Here is a 14,790-nt window from a genome sequence, read left to right as displayed (position 1 = left end):
CTGTCTCAGATTGTCCTAAGGATTTTCTGTCTGCAGTCCTAAGAACTCACCTCTTTTCTTATCATGGTCTGAGAAAAGAAGTAACATGACCCAGAAGTGATGTTTCTGGGAACCTTTTCTGGGTTTGTGGTTTCTTTTTAACTACATGAGATAAGGGGCATCCCCTGAAAGACTGGGAGATGTGCTTCAAAACATTCTCCTATTTTCTTACAGAAGAGACAAGAGTGTCAAGTTTCTGTCAGGTGAATTTCTTAATGATACAACTATAAAGTGGACAAATGCCTTTTCTGTTGAAGAATTGTCCAAAGTAAAATAGCTTTTAACAGAAGAGGTTGCTAATGAGCAAGTGCAGGAATCCTAGTCTGGTGGCTAAGGGCATTTCAGAAATCTAAGCATCATTTGCTTTAAGCCAGGTAAAGTGGAGATTTGAAAGCAAGACTAGTGCCTAGAAGGAAAATGATCTTATTTTTAGTAAGACATAAAGGATTTGCACACCTGTCAGCCAACGAGGGGAAAAATAATCCCTGTTACTGACAGCATTCTGTAAAATCTGATATACCTTGTCTAAGAATTGGGATTTCCAATTCTCCAATCAGGTCCTGCAGGTTGGAGAGAGAGAATATATCTAAGTTAGCATAAGACCTTGTGCTAGGTGTGGATTAGGCTGTGAACACATTTCTGGTGTTCTAGAGGTCAGAAATTTTAAAATACACTAGAAAAAAATCATTTGAATTATGAGAGAAGAAAACATAAAGGAAGCAGTATTTAATGTGTTAAAAGGTTTTTTTTCTTACTTATTTTTGAATTGTCACTTTTTTTCTATTTTTCACAGATACTTAATAGGTTAGTTTATTTTATTGTCCCTGGTAAGCTCCATTTTCTGTTTCTTTTACACAAGAAGGATGTTCTAAATACTACTTGAAATGTAGTAAAAGACACCTGAAAAGAAAACCAGCTAGGAAGTGGGTTTATGGTAATTGTTAGAGCAGGGCAGTATGCCAGATGCAAGTTAATAAAGAGTAATAAAAAATGATCTATCATCTCTATATATATCAGTCTAGATGCTGCACTGTGTCTAATTTTTCCTTAATTGTCAATACATTGGGATTATCATTTGTTTCTCATCTTACCTGGCAGTATTTCAACTTTTATTTAGTTGTTTTATAGAAATATCCTCTGTTCTTGCTGTATAATTCCATAAGGAAGTGCATTTTTTTGCTAGCAAAATGATAGTGCAGCTGACCCCATCTGTGTAAAAGCCATGCATTAGGTCATAAATAGCAACAAGAATGCCAAATAGCATGTAGAAGAAAAGCAGTTCAATGGGTTGAAAACAAAATATAATAAGTATATTGACATTATTTGTTTAGGAAGTTTATTCAATAATCAGTCTAATTCTGTCCTGTGGAAACCAGTAGTTCAGATACGCAAGACAGAGTTTCAATCTGACTCAAAGATCCTGGATTAGCATTTAAGAAAGGTGTATTTGAACATCTAGATGGACTATGTTTATCCACAATAACTGATGTGCAAGAAGCAATAACACAAGGCATAGCTTTTGTCTGTGATTGCTTGGAGAGTGCCAAAGCGGGCTTTCTTACTGCAACTGAGAAACTGGCACCTGCCTCCACTGGGTGGCAGGCAAACCTTTCGTCGAGCCGAAGTGATAGCTTTTTCTTAAACTGAAAAAAAAAAAAAAAAACAAAAATCCTACAGCACTACCCTTGCATCCTAGCACTTTTTAAAACTCATGAGACTTTTCTGTACATCCAGAGAGTGAGGTGTTGTCCCCTTCATCCTTCGGGACTCTCTGATTACCCCTAGCAAGATTAGCTCTATTCTGCTAATGGCACTTCAAAATGCAGTCTCCATACTGTGTTTTAATTAGACTGTGATTAGTTCAAGCATACAGCTTTTAAAAATGAGGATTCCTGAAATGAACACCTTCATGAATACGTGCTACCCACAAAATTCACTGGAGACATCTAATGATTTTAAGTAGCCTAGCTGGAAATTAAGAACAGTGGAAAACAATGTACTGAGTATTATGCATAGCCTCATAACATAAGCAAGCTGCAGCACCACTGAAGAAATTGAATCTTCACAGTGGTGAGAGATACCACTTTTGTTCCTCTCTTATAGGGAATTCATGCCTGTGGCTGCAGTCATTACAGTTTTCTGTTCGGCTGTAGTTCCAAGTCCCATACGCAGGGTCAGTGCTTGGATGGGGAGCACTGCTCCATCCAAGCAGCAGAGGGACCTCCTCACCTCGTGTGACATTAGCAAGGAATGCACTGCTGGAATTCGTTTTTCAAGTACAACAAAGATCACAACTGCTTCAGGTTTTAAGGATCCCATAGAATCATAGAATGGCTCAGGTTGGAAGAGACCTTTTAAGGTTATTTATTAAAGGTTATTTATTTAAGATTATTTGGTTCCAACCCCCCAAGGGTCTTCTCAGGATGGTAAACAGAAATTGAGGCGTCCTGGTCACACTGCATAAAGAGTAAATTTCCTTTAGGTATCCGAAGTCTTTCTGCACTTTCTGTTGGTCAGTTTATCTTTCTTCTCTTTCTGTTAACTAATGTATTCTGATAATGGATTTTACAAAGAATCACTTAACCTCACAGTATATATCACATTTTAGCCATGGTCTTAACACAAATTAGCAGGATAATACAAGACAGAAAAATTCATGGGACTCTGTTGTATAAGAAATATTCCTTTTAATAGCAATCTGTTAGTTTATTCTACAATATATAACCTTGGGTTGTTTTAGGCCTCCTCAGAGATTCCTTTAGGAAAGATTGCACTATTTGGCTCCAGAGAATAAATAAAGTAACGGATCTTTTTTCTATGGACAGGCCCAGTAAACTATGCATCACTGAAATAAGATGCCAGCTTTGGCGTTTGATCTGGTTTGATCTCAGAACTGTGGATTAGTGTACTAGCAGCTTCAGAACTCTGTCATGCAGAAGAGGCACTGTATGTACACCGCTTCTCAGAGTCTTTTCCATCACCTCTACTCAAACTCAACACCAGAGGGATTTACAAAATCAAATCCAGGCAACCATAAACCAATAGGTAAATGATAATCTCCAAAGAACTTATCTGCACCTTAATCTAGAGCACTTATAGCAAAGTAGTGAGTCAGGCTAAGAACCTTAGAGTCCTTGAAATGTTTTCAGTAGAGTTTATTTGGAGAGTTCCACTGAAACACTTATTTCACATCAGGAACATCAACACAAATTAAAGTTAACTTTAGTTTCATGTGATGAAATATCTGCTCTGAAATAGAAGTGATTCTTATCTAGCTGTCCTCAGGAGGGGGTTTTTGAATACTGTTGCAGCCAAGCTACAAGGAGAACATTCTCTTGCACAAGTTTCTTCCTTGCTCTTCACAGATGGTATCAAAGGCTTCTTGCATCACCTTTGCAGGCTGCCCTCAGTCCAATGGCTGATATTTTAAGCTGATGTAGCCTACCAGGAAAGGAAGAACTCTTCACACTCTTCACACTCCCTGCTTAACTGCACAGGATATTTCTTGTACCCAGAAGAGGAACACCTTGTTCCTAATTTCTAGGAGTGGTGCCATGTGCAAAATGTGCAGCCAGTACAAACTACAGACCATCTTTCTGGCAGCAGAGGTTAGCATGGACATACCACCGTGTTGGTGTGCTAACTGGCTCCCTACTGTAAATGCAGAAGCTCATTTAGTGGCATTTTCTCAGTTTTGCACAAGTTTTCTGAGGGTTTGTGATCACATCTATGATGGAGATTGCTAACAGCATTTTGAGGGAATAGAGTCTCAAACAATAGGAGTATTGTGGAGCAGTTTTCCTAAGAACGAGACCTAGACTATAATATGTACTCCTAAAAGAAAAAAGAGTCAACACAGACCTCAGATTTATCTCCAGATATTTCAACCACACGTGACACTTCTTCTACCCAGACATGTCCCGTTATACCTGCAATGACAAAGCACGGGAATAGCCTTTCTTTACCTTTTGCTTTGTAACATGGTGTACTGTCAAAGAGTCTTCTGTTCTTCTCTGGAAACCAGCTGTGCAACCTGATGTCTGCCTGCATGTGAATGGGTCTCTGTCCCTTACCTACCTTATGAAAGAGGGCTGTCAGAGTTAATTTTTGTGAAACACTTCACAGTAACTACTTGACAGATGTCTAAATATGAAGCATGGTTAGTATAATAATGTAACGAAGGACCTTAACACAACCATATTGCTTTAAAAATTTCTCTCTCTCAGCACTCTGTTTTAATGATCCAATCTTCTTCCCTTTTATTCCTCATCTCAAACCTTTTGTTTCTCTTCATTGGCCCTTCTGGACAACTGTTTTTGGGAAAGCTTTTTTAAATATCTCTCTTTCCCTTTCTCTCTAATAGATACCATCATCTTTTAAAGAGCAGACACTCCCTCCCTCAGCTAAGTACTATCTTGGCAGGCAAAGGGGAGGAGGAGTCTTCTTTAAAAGGCTTTGAAACTGTGTTGTTAAAAAATATATAAATAAAGCAACAAACCTTTTAATAGTGCTTTGAACAATCATCCCTTTCATTCCCTTATGGCCTATTGTGCTGCTGGCTTTTTTATTATTTAGTGTGTTTCAAAAAAAGTCCAAATGTTTTATGTTAAGCCATTAAGAGTTTATTTGGGTTGAAAATAAATAAATAAATGTGGTACTAGCAGTTGGGACTGCGAGCACATGCACAGTTGCCTGGCAGAGGCAACCTATAGGACGCACATCAGAAGGCCAGAATAAGCTCCAGTGAAAGACCAGAACAAAAGCATCAGCAGCATTTGTTTCTGGTTAAGTACTTTTGCATGAGGCTGACTACTGGAGTGGTTTACCCAGCTTTTATCTGTTTCAAATTCACCTCACTCCCTCACCCCTCTTTGCAGCATTACCCCCAGCTGCAACTCATGGTAATTTCATGGAAAAGGTGAGGGCATGGGATTTTTTAAATCTGCTTTTTTTTGATTTTTTTTTAACCACCTGATGGGAGCATGTGATTGGCTGGTATCCTACATTGCTCTTGGAGTTACTATACACCTAACTAGATTATTTTTTTGTATAATTTGCCTGGTTTTTTTTGTTTGTTTGTTTGTTTTTGTGGGTTGTGTGTGTTTGGGGGGGGGGAGGGGAGGGGAGGGCGTTCTCTTTTTAAGTGCTGGCTATATTTTGTGAATAGCCAAAAAAAAGCACTCTATTTCTTTCTCTCTACCCCTTCCACTTTTGTTAGCCAACTCAGCCTGCCATCCACCGAGAATTCTGCAGCAGGCTGGCAATTGCAGCAGGGGCTCCTTTCTGTGCATAATTAGTATCATCTTGCTTGGTCTCATTTCCCTAGTGAGGCTGACGGGGATAGAGAAAAGAGTTTTGCCACTAAATACATTACTAGGTCCACATCTTAGCTCCCGTGTGACCTACATTTAGCAAATCGACATCAAAACTTAACCTTTCTAGCTCTCTTTCTGCATGAGACTGAAGTATATAGTAATTTTTGAAAAGCACATATATACACCTTCGTTAATGTTGTTAAAGAATTAATCAATTGGAAGAGGTAGTTAGGAGGAACCTCCCAGAATCTGAGCTTGACTTGAAATTTCATTACAAGATCAGTAAAAGAGAAGACAAAATGAGTCAGATATTCGAACTTAGGACGCCTGATGTTCTGTAGACCTTGCTCTTGCATATACGCTTCTGCACGATGGCTGTGGCCTATATAAAAATAGGTACTAGATCTCAGAAAAAGGATTAAGAGGAACATCTAACTGTGCTAATAGATATGTACAGAACCTTCTTGACCCAGGCCTGGCAAGGAGTATCACAAAGATTTATTTCTGGGAACCAGTGACAGGCATTAAAAGTGAGAGGAAGGCTGCCAGAGAGGAACACAAAAAGTTTGAAAGCTGAACCTAAACCTGTGTTTATGTTGGATTTTTGACTAATGTTATGGAAGTGTTAGGTGTTTCAGTAGCATCATGGAGAGCTGAGCCGCAGCCATAGTGAAGCTGAATAATGACTACACTGCAGGTATTAATACTGTTGCTATGTTTGTAGAAGCTATGAAGAGACACTGTCATTGCCAAATTTCTGTTGGTTCTGCTTTGTTATAGATTTCCTGCGTGAGCCAGAGTAGTTTTGTGCTTCAGTTCTCAGTTCATAAAATGGATTATAAACTTTCTGACCTCAGGTGATGCTGTGAAAGTAACCACCCAAATCTATACTACAATATTTAAGTAAACAGGAATCTGAAATACAGACAATTAAGTGGAATAGTTAGGTGATTGGGAAAGAAGAAGAATATATGTATACTGTACTTACGGTATATTGCTAATTTTAATTAGATGAGAAGATCTTCAAATGTAAATTTGGAAAAAAAATAAAGAAAATACAAACAAATCAGTGGACAACTTGTGTTTTTTTTTTAAAGTCTACATGAAAACACAAAGAAAACTTGCAGGTCTCTTTCAGTGATTTTTTTTTGATCATGGTACTGCCTGACAAGGCACAATTGTAGACTCTGCCCCAAGACTGGGTGTCTGTTGGGTCCTGAGAAACAATCACATTTGTTTTAATAATCCTGAGAGATACTTAGACAATTCTACTTGCAAGATCAGTCACCATTCATGTTTTAAAAGCATTGTTTTCATGTATTGATAAAATAAATACAACTAGGTAACTTACGGTTTTGTGTATTTCTAGAAAACCTTTGCATTTTTAAAAGTTATATTATTGTCATCCAATTAATGTTCATGAGTCGTTCAATTGTTAAATTATATCAACAATTGAATATCTTTTATATCTTCCTTTTAATGACCCTTATTCCTGGAATAAAGCTTTGGAAGAACCTGTGTCGTAAACTTGTAAAAGCTTATAAAGGTATTCATTGTTACTCCCATAGCCTGATGGGATGGGATCAGAATACACATGTACACTGCAGAATCAGACCTCACAAAAGGAAAAGCAGACTACTGTTTATTTTACAACATAATGTCACTGAGTCTCACATTGTGCTCTCACAAACATACACACAACAGGTGTTTTATAATCCCTGTGTTTTAGACCCTTTGAAAGCATAAGAAAAAACATTTACTAGGAAGTTGTAAAATAAAAAATAAAAATTCCAAATATGGCAATGGCTGCTGGATGGTTATACTGGGTGCCAGAAAGAGGATTCCAATGCTGATTGGATTGTTAAAGAATGAAAGTGCAAAGAGATCAATGAGAACAATTTTTCATCTTTCCACATCTTGAAATAGATGTTGCCTGTGATTTATTGCAAGCATAAAGAAAAGCATTGGACTGGTTTGCGTGAGTGGAGGCCAGTGGCCTGTACTGGAACCACTGGGTCTATAAGGTACTTTTCTTCCTACAGTGGTCTGAAAATAATATTTCTGTTGTCTGGAAAAATATGGCTTTCTGGCTAGCAGTTTCCAAAGAATAGATGGGTTTAAAATAACAAAAAACTTTCATGGAGTTTTATGATTTTAAGGGTACTCAAAATCACCAAACTAGAATCCAAAATGTAAACATTCTATGTTTCTTATAACAGTCCCAAATTGCCTTAAGAATGAATTTGCATAGTGAGGCAAAGTCACCATGTGGGTTCAGAATCCCTATTTTGAGTTTCGGTAATACTGAACACATAAAGTTTGGCTATGTCTTTTATAACTGAGGGCATGAATGAAAGCAAAATATTTGCAACAGTTGTCTTGAATTTTGCTGGATGTGATGAAAGGTAAACTATTGAATTTCCTTGTCTCTTTCTGTAATGGGTTTGGAAGAATTTGAATTAGTTTCTGCTGGTTATCCTGGCTCCAGGGTTCCAAGCCTAGATCCTAAGGTAATTCCAGATATTCCTTTCAGATCCCTTCTGGAAGAAAACAAAAGTTAGAAAGAGGAAAAGATCACCCAAGTACTAAACCAAATGCAGTCAGTAGGCAAAGCAAGTCTGAAGTTCTGCTTAGAGATGATAAAGCAAATGCAGCATAATCTTAAGATAAAGTGACACCCGCCTCCTCCTCCTCCTTCTCTGCACACACACACACAAGTTGTTTACAGAAGTGCCTTGTAGTGAGTGCTGGTGGTGTCACTCCGTCCCATGCCCCAGAGCTATCACCGGGCCTCATGGGAGATGTGACTACAGCATCGGACATGGGACTGTTTGTTCACTCACTTTCTGTGAAGAGAGTTTTGAACTGTGTTTTGAATAGACAGCATTTTCTTTGTGTGGTTGGTAAATAACACAGAGCAAAGTTAGTCAGCAAGTTACATAGCTTCTGCATTCTGATTCTTTGGAACCCTTTTGTACCAAGCTTGACAGGATGTTTTTAACAGAATGTGACCTCACTGGGATACCAGAGGTAAGGAAAAAAGTTATTGGGGCTGTTGTGGAATATTTTGCACAGAACTGACTGAAAATACCGCTTTAAAATGTCTCTTGAAAAGAAGATGGTTTCACTGTGATCCAGCCAACACTTTTTTTCATTGAAAATCAATGTCTTTCACTCCTTAGTAAGTTATAATAAGTCTTAATTAGATTTTCTATTTCCCACTTGTGGAAAAAGACACTTATTTGCAAATCTCAGAACAGTTATGTACTTCTCTGATGCATTGAGCAAAGGCCCAGTTCTAGTGATAGAACATCAAATTGTTTTCTTTCTAACACAGAAGAGAATAGGCGGATCAGGTCCAGTTCTTCAGCCAGGTCCTAGAAGCAGCAGCACGAGAACCGGAGCGGTGGTAAACCCAGCAAGACCAGGAGACAGCGACCTTCTGGACACCTGCACTGACTCCCTAGGTGAAGGTAAGAAGGAAAAAAAAAAAAAAAAAAAAAGTGCATTTTGTGGGCAAGATCATGCGGGTTTTCATACCAGACATTACAACTGGGACTGCCGTTTGTAGTTTTGCTTGGACCCACAGCAAACGGGTTCCTGGGCGATGTAGCTCGGGGGATTAGCGGCTGTGCGGTCACCCCCTCTCCTCCCTCTGCTGGCCAGTGCGGGGCAAACGCGGGTGCTGGCATCCCACGTTCCCCCGGCATCGAGAGGAAAGCGCTGCTTGATTGCGGCTCTTTTGGATTTCCCTGATTTGTTGCTCGTGTTCCCAAGTACTGACAGCTTTACGATGCAGCGATGCAAGGTTTAGCAGCAGTAGAGGAAGGGAGAGAGATCTGAAAGCTGCGAGTTCAAGAAGTCATGGAAGATTTGTTTTATGTTTTTTTTTTTGTTTGTTTGTTTTGTTTTTTTAAGAACAGATGTAGTTTAGCTATTTATTTATAATAGGCTCAGGCTCAATGATCTGAGTGATCTGTTTATGTTTAGGATCTAAAGGGGTTTTATGAAAAAAGGAAGAAAAGTGCATTATTACACAAAATAGCTTCATGAATAATAGCCATCTTGCTGTTCTGAAACTGAATTAACAATATGTGATGTGCTTTAGTGTGTATACCAACAGAACAACAAAGCTTCATTGTTTTGGTACTGAACAATCGTGTTTTTTTTCAGCCAGAACAGGTGACTTACCAAAAACAAACAAAAAAAAATTGTTTGGAGTCACTGATAGAGTAGTGAAAGGAAATGAAGTTCTCACGATATATAAAGCTGTTATTCATACTTGAATACTTGCATAACAAAGAAATCTAAAAATAAGTTGTTAAAATTGGAAAGTTTTGCACCATGGGTGCTGCTGACAATGAAAGTGCTCTTTGGTAAATGAGCATGGAAAAATTTGCTAGTTATTTATGACTAACCTGAGTTGCTTTTTACTGTAAGGCACATAAAGAACTAAGGCTTTTTTTCTTGTAAAAAGTTAGGATGTAGATTGATCAAACTTGACATAGTAATATAAAAGATAGGGTGACCATGTCACTGCTCCCAGTAAGACAGGGAAATGACTTGGGTTTGACAAAGCATTCACAGTGACACTTTTATAATGTCAAACTTGCTACTGTACTTTGATCCACTGGTGTGTGGTAGATAAGCTGCCAGCTCCGTCCTAATTAGAGCAAATGTTTTCTCTGAAGAGGCTTCTAGAGACAAGCATGTTCTCTGAAGCAGAAGTCTGTCAAATGAGGATGATTGAAGATGATGAATTTATATTCACAACTTTGTTATTTGTGTTGCAGTAATACTTCTGGTCCTAATCATGGGTCAGACACTGGGTACTGTATAATACAAATACAGACTTTATGCCAAACAGCTAATGATACGGACAGGGGACAGCAAATAAAACAAATGTGATGAATTCTTCAATCATAAAAAATACACCCAAAGTGTTAACATGGAGTTTTCTGATTTTAATATCTTTCTATACCTCTTAGTTTTGTTGTTGTTGTTGTTTTTAATGATGATTTTCCGTAGTGTCTCATCTCCTATGTATAAGCTACCACAAATAGTTGGAAGCTTGATCTCTTTTGAATTTCTGTCAGAGAGAAGTTAGCAAGGTGGGGGGATAAGAGTTTATTTTATCCCTGAAGTTAAACAAGAGACTGCAAAAGCTACAGAGGATTAACCAGTAGAGGTCAGTACAGAGTGTTGAAATGGAAGTGGAGTGCTATGTAAAAAAGCTTTGTGTATTTATACTCTGTACTTTTGATTTTTAGCTTTTCCGTTAAAAATAAAATGGTAAAGGCTTACAGTCGTTCACAGTCATCCTCTTCAAAACGACAGTTTAAAAATACTTGGGACAGTATGGTAATGACAGACTGCTTAAGCAGAGGAATATAAGCAACAACACGCATTTTAGCATGTTATAGCTCATGAAAAGTTGCTTATTTTGTGTAATTATTACAGAAAGTAACGTGTAATACTTATTATACATTTTGCAGCAACGAATGCATTTAGCTGATGGCAGTGTAGTAAATTATGAGAAAGGATTATTTCCAGGAAACAAGTTTTTAGATACTTGAATTTAAAAAAGAAAAAAAAAAAAGATTTTTTTTTTCTCATTTTAGGTAGCAAATTTGGATAGTTGAAATTAAGTGTTGGTTTTAAAGTTTCTGTCTTCCTTTCCTTGTATATACATAAATGTGTGTGTGTGTGTGTAACACAGAGAGTAAGGGAGGCAAACAGACCTTGTATATAAAGTTGAATTATCTTTTGTTTCACTTTTTAAAGCCATTGTTTGCTCGCGGTTTCCTTTTGTGATTTAAAGCAAGGAAAAGAATCGGCCTGTATAGTCTGTGCATGAAAAGATCCTTCAACACGTATTAGCTGCAAAAGCTCATCTCCGAAAAGCTTCTGTTCAGAACTGCTTTTTGTGGATCTAGAAAGAGCAACTTGCATGTTCCCATTCTGTTTCCTTGTGGAATGTACTAAGTACTTTGAAAACTACATTGCTATTAAACTCTAATTGTTGAATATTAAAAAAAAAAATCCTAAGAATTTTATCACCAGATAAAAATAATGTTATATTTTGGTTTCAATGCTGACTTACATCTGCTGTCTATGAGCTTAGGGAGAGTTTTCCCAGTTCCTTCAGAGAGAAGAGAGAATAGAACTATATGAATTGTAAACATTTTTGAAAATTCTCTTCACTTGTTCTGCTTACCTTCCATGCTCTTCTTTAAATGGATTACAGAGGCGTTGGAAAGTATCCAGCATCTTTGAAAAACACGTTTTATTTTACATGTTTTCTCAAGCACTTAAAGGTGACAAGTACTACACAGCAACCCTTTCTCACAGGGTGTTCTGTTGTATGCTATTGGAGTCAAATGGCCTAAGTGCGAATGTCTGGAGAGCTGTAAGAATGGATTACTGCAGGGAAAGAATTCCCTTATAACTTTAAAGCAGCAACAGCATAAACTGAGGTGGGAAGGAGATAGAGATAAATGACTCTTGTGTATCTGGCCTGTGACATGTTCTTCCCCACTTTTGTCACTGTAGCTTCACATACAGGTCTTACAATCCAGTACAGTTGAATTTCTTATGAAAGAACACCCTTTACAGATGTAGTGTAAAATTTTGGTTTTGGCAGTCAATAGAAATATTTGTGAATCAGTGATAACGTCAAGAGCTGTACAGGCTCGTTTCTGTTCCCCCCCCCCCCCCCTTTTTTTTTTCCCCTGAAACAAGGGAAACTTAGAAATAATCTTGTTTCTTTCATAACAGAGGGTCCAATCTAACAGGAGACATATGAGTGATGGGGTGTGAAATGACAACTCCCACTTTAAGCCTAAAATTTTTACCAAAGGCTTGGTTTTGATTCAGTTCAATTCCTTTCATTTGAAGGGGAGTGAAGAAACAACATTTACTACAGATTTCACAGTTGGCTTTGGTTGTGTTTTAAGTAGATAAATTTGAATGCCAAAGTCAAAACCAGCTTCTTTCCCCAGATAAATTTTTGATGTTTATACTATTTTGGCACATAATACTTTCCTATATACTTTTTCACATACATCAGAGTTTCTGCTGGGTGTAAAGGTTGTGAGAAATCATATTTTGCTGAGCCACAGTGAAGGTACTCATTTACAGTAACTGGTACTCTTCATTAGAACTTGTGAGGGGGAGCTCTCCCCATCAAGTGCCTTTACTGAAAAGTAGTGCAAAGATTGAGGTGGTTCTTATAATACTAAATAATCTGGTTTTAGCCAGTTGATGTTAAAGTCCAAACGTTCAAGTATTTGTATTGCTTCAATTAAGTTTGTTTACATGTTATATTTCATGAACATCTGGTCTGCCTTTTTCTGTAACATATGGGATATAAAACCCCAAAATTCGGGGACCAAAATAATGTTGCTGGAAACATGTATTTCAATCAAGTATAATGTTATGTTAGAAGTTTGCTATTCTTATCTGTATCCAGACCAAATATAAAAGATTATAGCAGAGCTGTTCATGATTAATGAACAGAAGGTCTATCTTATCACTGAAGTTCTCAGTCTCTTGCTAGATTTTAATGTTTATTATTTTCTTGATTGTGATATGACTCTCATACATTCTTATAGGTATAGTAACATTATATTCTCATTTTGCCCCTCTTTTCTGATCTCTATGATTTATTTTTTTTAATTCTTCTCTGTAAAGTAGCTATGCAATTATCCTATCACCATACAGCTAAGTTTTATGGTGTGTGTTTGTTTGTTTCCAAATCAGGGATAGATTTCTCCGTGTGTGTGTGTGTCTGTGTCTGTGTGTGTGTAGTGGTGACTAATATTTTTGCACTACCCGATATGGAAAGAACTGTCATTGAACTATAAAGCTGTGTGTTCTGCTTAAGCATGTATCAAAAAATTGTGAGCTTCTGTCCAGATGGAAATAGCACTAATTCAATTCAGTCAGTGGTGATCTGTAATTGATATAGCTTCACTAGTGAAAAATCTCTGCATATAAACAAGGACACTGTGGCGTTTGCACTAGAAATTGAGTTAATTAAGGTTCCTTACTTGTAATTACGTTATCAATCTGCAGATTGCAAAATAACCTAAAATAAATTAGAGCCAATAAATTAGAATGATAAACATTGTCAAAGAAATTGTAACTTCAAAATTCCCCAAGGAGGAAGAAGATATTATTCACCCATATGAGGAGTAAAGTACCAGCCTAAAGGATTGGTATAATTCGTGAAGATGTATTATATATCAATATAACGGTTTCACTTTTGGTGGATCAACCATTTTCGTGATGCATGTATGTAGAGTCAATTTTGTTTTGATCCATAATAGTACTTCTCCCTGGTCATATTGGACTGGGCAGCATAGCTGGGTTTTTTTGTTTGTTTGTTTTGTTTTGTTTTGTTTTGTTTCATTTTGTCCTAAAGTTCTGTTGAGAATTTATTACCTGTCCTTTTTGCTGTGTAGCTCAAATAAATATTAGGTTTTTGTTTTTCATTTACTCATTTTATCATATGTCAAGAATCAACTTTATACTCTCATGTCCTCTTGATATTCTTCACCTCCCACTGATGTCAATAGGATGCTCAACCCAAGACATAGTGTCTTATATATCCCAATACCAGAAAAAAATTATTGTAGATGGTGACCTGAGGATGAGGACCTGTAACCTTTATAATTTCAACATTAAAACTGAGGTATAGAAGGAATTAAGGCTTTCTAGAAACCCTGAAAATCACTTCCTTTTCATAGACAATTTCTGAATTATTTCTCTCATAACTATGCATTTCTAAGAGGTCAAAATTCACTCTGTCGGCTTAACTGTAAGACAAATAAGAAATATATATATATATATATTGTAGAACTTATTCACGATCTGGTTACAAGCTAAACATTTTTTGAAGACCTTTATGTTTTTAACATGTCTATTCTGAAAGAGGATTTGACCCTAAGTATAGAATTTGTCCCTAACTGTAGAATAACAATTTTATCTCAAAAGGAGCTCACATAGTCTATGTTTGTGATTGCTCAATATACTGTCAGGGAACGTTAATAATAGGCTTTACGATATTTAACAAGCACACAGTCTTATTTTTTCCTTTTGTACTTTAAGGGCAAATCTCAAATTGAGGTGTATGTACTAGGTTTTCCCAACACAGTAAAAATGCACGTTTTTTGTTGGTCCAAAAAAAATACGTGTGCCTTTCTGAAAACTTTTAATCTATGTTTATACGTATTGACTTTTTATCAGAATACTTATGATTTGCATATGAATATATATATATATGAATACATGCAGAACATATTACTAAGTTTCTCTGGACAAATCTTGGCAGCTCATTAATATTTTTGGAGGTATCAACAAGTTCATATTGACATGCATTTTGTTTAGACATTAAAATTTAAGAAAATATTTAATTAATATTGAATGGAATGTG

General features: G+C 36.9%; 1 protein-coding gene across 5 annotated transcripts in view; it reads left to right on the top strand.

Moving 5' to 3' along the window:
* Positions 1-14,790, top strand: part of ST18 (ST18 C2H2C-type zinc finger transcription factor) — a 205,937-nt gene that overhangs the window by 18,510 nt on the left and 172,637 nt on the right. For 3 of the 5 annotated variants that reach the window (XM_080578717.1, XM_080578713.1, XM_080578714.1), the window contains one exon: positions 8,692-8,827. The gene's annotated coding sequence lies outside the window, so the exon portion shown is untranslated. The other 2 variants (XM_080578715.1, XM_080578716.1) reach the window with 2 other exon arrangements.

The sequence above is a fragment of the Anser brachyrhynchus genome (assembly GCF_964034855.1).
Source record: "Anser brachyrhynchus genome assembly, chromosome: 2".
In the NCBI taxonomy this organism is placed as follows: Eukaryota; Metazoa; Chordata; class Aves; order Anseriformes; family Anatidae; genus Anser; species Anser brachyrhynchus.
This window is presented reverse-complemented; position numbering and strand designations above follow the sequence as displayed.